The following is a 9,356-nucleotide window of genomic DNA, read 5'->3' as shown; positions in this document are numbered from 1 at the left end:
CCTGGGGCCACAGGAACGGGTATTCTGTAGATTTCTTTAGTTAGACATACAATCCTCGGTCAGCTTATCGCCATCAATGTCAGGGAGGAAAAAAATAAAGATGACAGTTTGATGGTGAGAAGGGGATTAATTATCACTGCATCGCTTCCCTGTGTCGTAAAGGACTAGATGATGGAGCTCGTTGTCTCTTTCTGCGTCTGCAGGGTCACTGCCCCAATGTCTTTACAAAGATTGCTTCTCCAGAGCCCAGCATGAGAACAAGGAAGGGTGGCCAGGACCCCCTAGATGGGCACAGGCAGATCCAGATCTGGGGGATCCCCCAGTGGATACAGATCTATGCTGTCACTGCTCTGATTCATTCTCTCTCTCTCTCTCTCTCTCTCTCTCTCTTTCTGGCCTTGGGCAAGCCACTTGACCTCAGTTTCCTTGCCAATAAAATGGAGATAATTATATATCTCTCTGTGGGTGCCTCTTAAGAATAATTGGTTAGTTTCTTTTTTTGCAAGGCACTTTGAAGAAAATTACCATGAGGATGTTCTGCTGGCCCTGGAATTTTCCTTGGTACAGATATCAAACAGAGGAGGAGAGCACTGTTCTAATTCTGGCTCGGGGCTGAACCGTTTCCCCCAGTTCAGTTGGAAGAGATGGGGTGGGGGCTGCAATCCCAGCCCGGGCCTGCCTGGAGTGTTAAATGCGCAGCCCTGCCTTTGATGCCGGCCACAACGCTTGTTAATTTTAATAGGAAGTGAGCAGAGGTGGGAAGGCTCGGCCTGGCAGAGGAAAACAGATTGAAGCCAGAGAGGGTTTGTGCCAGCTAAATTTGGATCTTGCTTGGCTTTGAAGTCCCTGGCCCAGTGCTGGAGGCCCAGGACAAGTTGTCGGTAGGGCGGGATGCGGGCTGGGGGGTGGGGCTGCTGGGGAGAGTGAGGTCCCTTGGTTTCCAGATCAGCCAGGAACAGGTGGCTCCCGTCTTGGTGCAGGAATTACCTTAGAAGCCACAGTCTCTGAAGCTGGTGGATTTCTGGGGAAGCTTCAGGGGTCTCAAACTGAAGTGCATTCAGGAGCTGGGTGGTTAATACAGAAGAGTGGGGTCGGGGCCGGGGGTGTAGCTCAGCTGTAGAGCACGTGTGTGGCATGCATCAGGCCTCAGGTTCCCTGTTCAAAAACCAGAAAAGTGGAGTGGGCTGACTGTAGGTAATTGGGGCTGGTGGGGACTCTGGCAATCTGCCGAAGCTCCAGTGAATATTGGGCTTTGGGAATAAAGGTTGAATACCACCACCTCTTCCGATTTTACTGAGAAATTGGAAATTTGGATTGTGTGTGTGTGTGTGTGTGTGTGTGTGTGTGTGAGTGTGAGTGTGTGTGTGTAGAGGGAATATTGCAGTTTTTAAACATTGATCAAATTTCTCTATTACTTTTAAATACTCTCCTCATGAACATTTCAGGCAGAGCAGCCCACAGGGTCCTATTTTGGGAGGCTACCCTGGAAACCAAAAGCTTAAGGGGCGTGGAGCCTCTTAAAACCCATGTAAACCTCTGGGACCAGACTTTCAGCCTGGCCCACTTGAATGCCTCAGAAGCTCTCGCTTATTCATTGAATTTGGGCCAAACATTGATCACACATCTACAAATGGTCCTCAGACCTACTACCTGTCACTAGCCTCGGATATGTCACCTAGAAGTTGAAGTCTTCCTCGCCCTGTGTTTATTTGTGGCCCACCCTAACCTGTGGGGCAGAAGGTGTTCTAAGATCCGTTTCAGTAAGTAGGTTGGGGGAAGGGTGTCGCTTTGCCTTGAACTCTTCTTTTTTTTTTTTTTATTGTTGGTTGTTCAAAACATTACATAGTTCTTGATTGCCTTGAACTCTTCTAATCTCCAAGGATGCCCTCCCCTTCTGTTGAGGGGAGGTGACTGGCATCCTTCTCTCTGCATCTGCTCTGATGAAGATGTCAGTCCAGCTGAGCTTCCTTTTCTCCATGTGGAAGAGACCTCATTTTGTAGCCTGTCATCTCACTGTGGCTTTGATCATCCGCCTGACACAGGGACCAGGTTTGAGTGCCCCTGAGAGTTTTTATTCACCTCTCACCCCAGGTTTCTGGGAAGGGGGAACTTACCTGCAAAAAGGAGTCTGAGGGAATTCCACTGGGAGGCCGGGAAAGTGGCACCCTCTGACCAACCTGCAGGAAGATGGGATGCTGGTCTCCTTGAATGGATGCCCATAGGCCTGGCAAGGACCAGCTCCTGTGTTCATTCCACAAATGTCCACCAGTTTCCTAAGATGCACCGGGTTCTGGGATGCATGCTGCAGATGCAACAATGGGTAAAAACAGCTAGTCTGGGCTGGGGTTGTAGCTCCATGGTAGAGCACTTGCCTAGCATGTGTGGGGCCCTGGGTCTGAATCTCAGCACCACATAAAAATAAATGAATGAAATAAAGGTCCATTGACAATTTAAAAAAATAAAATAAAATTGAATAGTTCCAAATTGTGTTTTGTGACATGGAAGCATATGAGGGGGAATGTGATTCAGAAAATGGAAGGGACCCTTTCAGGCAGCACAAACACCATATGCAAAGGCCCTGTGGCTGGAAAGAGCTTTTTCCCCCCTCTCTGTCTCTGTCTCTGTCTGTCTGTCTCTCTCTCTCTCTCTTTTAAGAAACTGGGAGAAACCAGTGTAGATGATCAAGGGTCCTAACTAAAGAAGAAGAGGTGCTTATAGAGTTGTGGATCAAATACCTACAACGTTTAGCATTTACTCATGTTTGAGTAAAGTAAGCCGGGTCAGAGGCAAAAGGGAGCAGTGGGGACTGTGGCAGATTGGATAAAATGCGCCCTGTGTAAAAGAGGCAACTACTGCTCCACTCCAGCCAGCCTTAGACTTGTGGAAGTGGAGACTGTGAGTCCAGCAGTGTCAGGCTTTTTGATATTTTGATATCTCTTGATATTTCAAGAGAATCCAGATTTTTATGTAAAAGTCCCCATTACAAAAAAAAAAAAAAAAAATGCTAAGACCTTCCAAAACCACACACTTGATGGCTGGGGTGCTGCCTCTTTGCAGCCCCTGAGCTGAGTAAATACTCAATAGAGAATCAAGTGACATCTCTCAGTAAGTGACCTGAAGCCCAAAGTACCGTCAGCTGCCAGTTCTTACTGCTTATGGTGGCCTCCTGAGGAACAAAGAGCCTTTCAGGCTGATTTTTTCCTGCAGGCCCCAGGCAAGCTGCTCACTGTGGGGCTCAGTTTCCTAATTTGCAACTGTGAGTGTTGGAGCCAAGACTGGCTGCTGCCTGGGACTAGAGTGTGGGGGTAATTAGGGTGTGAAAATGACTTTGAAGCTTCCTAAAGCAGAAGAGCGAGGTAGCTAGGGAAGCTCAGAAGAGGATTGCAAAGAAATTGTTCCTTCAAGTGCCACCATTAGATAGCCCCATCCTGTCCCCATGTCCAGGGGGCCTGCCCTGGTGGTGGGAATCCAGGGAGCAAATGTAACATCCCCCTCCGTGGCTTTCCCACGGGCCTGTCCTCTCCTTCCTCCCTTCTGGCCTCCTTCTTCCTGCCTCAAATGCTCAGCGACCTTCTATGTGCCAGTCATGGTGTGGGCTTGGGAACATACCCTGCGGAGCTTGCACTCCAGCAAGAACACGGACAGAATCAGAAGTGAAACACACGTGCAGTGTGTGTTTACAAGATGGAACTGGCAGGAGTCCCTGCACGGGGTTCGGGAGCCCCTCTCTCCTTCCAAGAAAGTCATGCTTAAGCTGATACCAAACATGGAGCAGGAGTTACTCAGGGTGGAGGAAGGTGGGAGGATGTTCCAGGTAAGAGGAAGCTTCCAGGATCAGAGGCTGGAGGGGTGATGAGTGAGGTTTAAGTGTTCACAGACCTGAGCAAGGTCCACTTTGGCCAGGGCCCAGGGCCTAAGGCCAAGGCCAAGAGGTGGATTGGCAGTTAGGGGGTGGACAGGAGCCAAATCACACAGAGCCTTAGGAGCAGGGCAAGAGTTTTGTTTTTTGCCTTGAGGGTAATGGCATAATGAGAAATTTCTGAGTTTCAACCCAAAAGCAAAGGTTTGGATTTTTTTTCCGAGTTCAGTAGTTATTTTCTTGGCTTCTTAGAGGAAAAGTCGGACGAGTGAATCGCTTCCAATTCTGTTTGTCCGTGATCACAAAATATCCTTTCTGTACTTCTTTTGCACCCCAAGACAACAGCGCCTCACTTGCAAAGTGGGTTACTATTGTAAATTCATATTTAGGATGAGAACACCAGCTAACAGAGGTCACCTGCCAAGGTCACCCAAGCCTGCTCTGCATGTGTTTGCCTACTAATGAGCGAGAAGCCCACAGCTCATTAGCCAGGGCCTGACCTCCAGGGTTCCCGGACCCTAGCTTTTGTCGAGTCTTTGCTTTTTCAGAGAAAATTGGGCAGATTCCCAGAAGGCACAAAGGCACCTTTCAGGGCTTCCTGATGAATAAAGCATTCTGTTCCCATGGAAACTGGAAGAAACAGAAACTGGAGGAACTGAGAAGTTCTGCTTCTTGCGGGTGGGCAGGCAGGCACCACGCATAGTCTGAAGAGAGGCCTGTCAAGGGACAGGGAGGCTGCCTGGGCCTGGGCCGAGTCACCCACCCAGTAACTGGGGTTAATGATCATGTTTGAGTTTATAGCTAGAAAACCTGAAAGAAGGCTGAAGTCCTTGCCGTGATGAGATCCATGGTGGTCCAAAGGCACCAGAAGACTCTAATTCTTTCCTTCTGCACCCACAGGGGCCCAGGGAGGCCTCGGCCTGGGATGAACACCAAGGATTTCTCCTGGGGAGGGCTGGATTCATGTAAGAGCAAGAGAACAGAGATTGAGGAAAATGGTGCAAATGTCTTTCAGAGCATGTGATAAGATACTAGTCTACGCTCACAATAATATAAATGCAAATTAAAACGACAACCAGAAAGCATTTCAAAAATCTGTGTGATAGACAGAGGTCTAAAAATGTGAAGCGTGCATGTGGGTAGGCTGTTGGGGAAGTGGGCATGCTCAGACAGGTGCACCCAAATGGGAAAGGTACTTCTGCTTTCACCAAGCGACTCTGCCTGCAGGGAATGATCCTGTACGTTGATGTACACATCACGCACCAAGAAGTGGGTGGCATTCATTGCAATCTTGGAAGAGCCCTACATGTTTATGACAATAAGAATGGAATCAACGTATCATGGTGTGTCAATGCGGTGGATTTCTAGACAGCTCATAAAAACACAAGGTTGTTTTATACGTCCCCATATAGAAGAATCATGAAGGTAGCACGTTAATTGGAGAAAAGCAAGGTACAGATTGTGTGGATCAGGAAGCCAACATTTGTGGAAGGGAGAATGGGGAGAACAGTCTGGCTGCTCAGGTTTGGAACCAGACGTTGCTGCTTAGCTCTGAGGCCTAGGGACTTGAGCTGGGAGGGAGACTCACTCTGTGGGAACTTGGGTTTTTGTTTTGTTCTGATTTTTGAGCCAGGGTCTTTCTATGTTGCTCAGGCTGGCCTCACACTCCTGGCCTCAAGTGATCCCCTCAGCCTCTAGAATAAGTGCAAGTACAAGTGTATCCCACAGCATTCAGCTCTGGAGAAACAGTTTTAGCATTGGAATTGTTCTTATTGTCATTATTTTTGATGTGGAGGACTGACCCCAGGGATTCTTGCATGCTAAGCATGAGCTCTACTACTGAGTTACACCCCGGCCCAGCAAGCGTGTGTATTATTAATCATTTTACCATATATTTTTATTGCTTTTATAAAAGAAAAAGAGGAAGAAAATGAAGAGGAAGATGCAGAAGAAAAGCAAAAAGAAAACTTAATGATAATTAAGTATAGAAATAAACACTAATAAGATTTCACATCATACTTTTCTATTGTTCTTTAATTAATTTCAAACTTAAAGTTGCAACAATAGTACAAAGAAACTGAACATACCCTTTACCAGGAGATACATTTTGCCACCTGCTTTCTCCTCTCTCTTTTCTCTCCTCTTGCTGTCTACCTGCAGGCTGTATCCCTGCTTGGCACCAGAAACATCTCTTGAGTTTGGATTTTGGAAATATTTGCAAATACATAATGAGCTATTTTGGGGGATAGGATCCAAGACTAAACATGAAATTCATTTATATTCCATGAATAACTAATAAATGTAAACTGAAGGAAATTTTTTTATTTTATTTCTTAGTTGTAGTTGGACACAATACCTTTATTTAACTTATTTATATGTGGTGCTGAGGATCGAACCCAGGGTCTCACACCACACTTTACCACTGAGCCACAACCCCAGCCCCTGAAGGCAATTTTATATAATATTTTTAGTGCACATACATCTTGACTATGAACCATCCCAAGAGGTCAAATGTGGGATTTTCTACTGTGGTGTCAAGTTGACACTCAAAAAGTTTCAGATTTTGGAGTAGTTCAGATTTCAGATATTAAGATTAAGTCTGCTCAGCCTCTATTTGTGGATATATGCACACACACACATATAATGCACACATACCTGTATATATGTAGATATAACTCTATTTGATACCTATACATAAGTATTTAGATATATAAATCTATTTTCTCTTTGAACTATTTGAGAGTAAATTGCTCCTTTACTACTAAATACTTCATTATGTATTTCCTAAAAATAGATATTAATTTACACAACCACAATACAATTCACAATACCCAGATATTTAACTTTGATATTTAACTTTTATCTAGTCTACAGACATTATTCAAATTGTAACAACTGTCTTACTAATGTCCCGCCTACCAATTTTTTTCCTGGCCCAGGATGGAATCCAGGACCACACAACTACATTTAGATGGCTATGATTCTATTCTCCTTTCATCTGAACAGTTCCCATCCTTTCTTTTTCTTTAGGATCTTAGCATTTTGAAGAGGCCAATTATTTTGCAGAGAGCCCCCTCAAGGTTTGCGCACCCCCCACTCCATGTCCTCATGATCAGATGCAGGTTCTGCCGTTTTGGCGGAGATTCAACAGAAATGATGTTCCCTTACGGTTTCCTATCAGGAGGCCCATAATGTCCCATGGGTCCCATGTGACATACACACATACAACTGTAAAAACATGAAAACTAGCTTATAGTAAACAAATTACTGTGCAACTTTCCCCTTTCCCCAAACATATTTTGGTATCATCTTTATTTTTTTAACATTACTTTTTTTATGCTGGGGGTGTGTGGGGGGGTGCCAGGGAGTGAACCCAGGGGCATTCAAGCACTGAGCCACATCCCCAGACAATTTTTATTTTTTATTTTGAGACAGGGTCTGGCTAAGTTGCTGAGGTTGGCTTAGAATTAGCATTACTTTTTAAGGGGTTAAGGATGGAGTTCCGTAGTAGAGCACTTGCTAGCAGGCACAAGGCCTGGTTCAATCCCCAGCACCACCACCACTCCAAAAAAAAAAAAAAAAAAAAAAATCTATTTTTTAATAGACACCATAGTCATATATTTCAAAATTCAAAGGAAACAAAGAAGGAGAGTTAAAAAAAAAAAAAAAAAAAAGGTCAAAATGTGTCCCTCCTTCCCCTGACCCAGCCATGCAGTCCTCTTCCCAGAGGCAACTATACCATGTTGTGTCTCCTTGTGAGGCAGGAGCACAGGGTTAAGTTAAGTTGGTGACTGTTGAAAGAAAAGGACTGCATGCTCTATGCTTGAGATAAATGACAGGAGAATCTTCCCCAACTGTGTCTGTGTTTAAGACAGACAACTAAAAAAGCCTCAAGCCAGAGTAAGCATATCTGACCACAACTGCTTGCCCCAAAGTAACTCCGACTCTCATTAGCATGCATTTGCATGCTAAAGGCTGGGGGACGTGCACAGCCCTAGGCACATTACAAACCATATATACACATTTTGGGCAGGTGCAGTAATAACTCTGCAACAGAGCTTATGAATATGTTAATTTCTAGCCCCCAAATGTACATATGCTGTTTCCGCCTTGATTTCCTTGCCACTCTGCCTATGGGGCAGTCACCTGCTATGTTAATCAATACAACAAATAATTCTTCTTCAGCCTCTCTTTGGTAGCCATGGCTGATTTCTATCCTGCATGAGCTAAAGGATCCACTGTGCTGGTGATCCTTGCTGAATATTTTATATGAGCATCGGTTGAGAGTGCAAAGTGTGGTGACCTGCTAGTGAGTGGCGAGCAGGAACAACCCCATCTACATGGGTGCTGTGGGAGGGAGGCCCATGGACCTGCAGCTTCTTCTAAGGATCCCTTAGGAGACTCCTTTGATCTTTCTGGAAAGAGCCAGAGTCTCCTGGATGCCAGCCCAGTCGCTGAGGTAGGAAATGCTTTGGGGTCAGAAAATAAAGTCTGCCTTCCAAGTGATGCCATGAGCATCTTTCCTTGGAGAATAAATATGTGTAATTATCATCTGAAGAAGCCCATTTCTGCCCTGTTTAGGGGAAGCCTAAGCTCCAGGTGTGGGAAACAAGGTGTGGGAGAGAGGGCCTGAGAGCAGCAAGCGAAGGGCAGGCAGGACCCAGCAAGTCAGGCTGCAGCCCAGACTCTGCTATTGATTAATCAGATGCGGGGTGACCACTGGAAAGTCACATTTCCACCAGTCTCTTCCCATCATAGAAAAGGCAAAATTCTGCCTACTGTGCTTAGCTCTCTTGAGGAATAAATGAGCTAATCTATAGCATGCCCCTAGGACTTAGCAGGTATTCAATAAAAGTAGCTACTCCTTCCCAGCTGAGAAGGGGAAATCACAGCCTGCAAGTGACATTTGGGATACTCCGGAGACCCTGCACACCTGGCTTTCAAACCACACAGGGCAGCATCCCCACCCACGCTCCTGACTCACTGAAACACATTTGTTTTTATGATAATTTCATTCCCTCTGATGTGCCATTAGTATTTCTAAAAAGACTGTCTTCCCTGTAAATCAGGGACTATTCCCAAATAGACCTCATTCCTTCAAAATACCAAACTAGACAGGCTCCGTGGCCCATGTCTATAATCCCAGGGACAAGGAAGGCTGAGGCAAGAGGATTGCAAGATCAAAGGCAGCCCCAGCAATTTAGCAAGGCCCTAAGCAACTTAGCAAGACCCTGTCTCAAAATAAAAACTAAAAAGGGTTAAGGATGTGGCTCAGTGGTTAAGTGTCCCTGGATTCAATTCCTGGTAGAAAGAAAGAAAGAAAGGAAGGAAGGAAGGGAGGGAGGGAGGGAAAGAAAGAAAGAAAGAGAGAGAGAAAGAGAGAAAGACAAAAACAAAGACAAAGAAAGATGAAATCAATGATGTTTTTGGCCACTGGTATTATTGAGTCTTCCTAGGGTGTGGGGTTCTTATCTCACATCTGAGGTCAGGAGATCCA

This window comes from Callospermophilus lateralis, chromosome 18 (assembly GCF_048772815.1).
Source record: "Callospermophilus lateralis isolate mCalLat2 chromosome 18, mCalLat2.hap1, whole genome shotgun sequence".
Taxonomy (NCBI): domain Eukaryota; kingdom Metazoa; phylum Chordata; class Mammalia; order Rodentia; family Sciuridae; genus Callospermophilus; species Callospermophilus lateralis.
Note: the sequence above shows the minus strand (reverse complement) of the source record.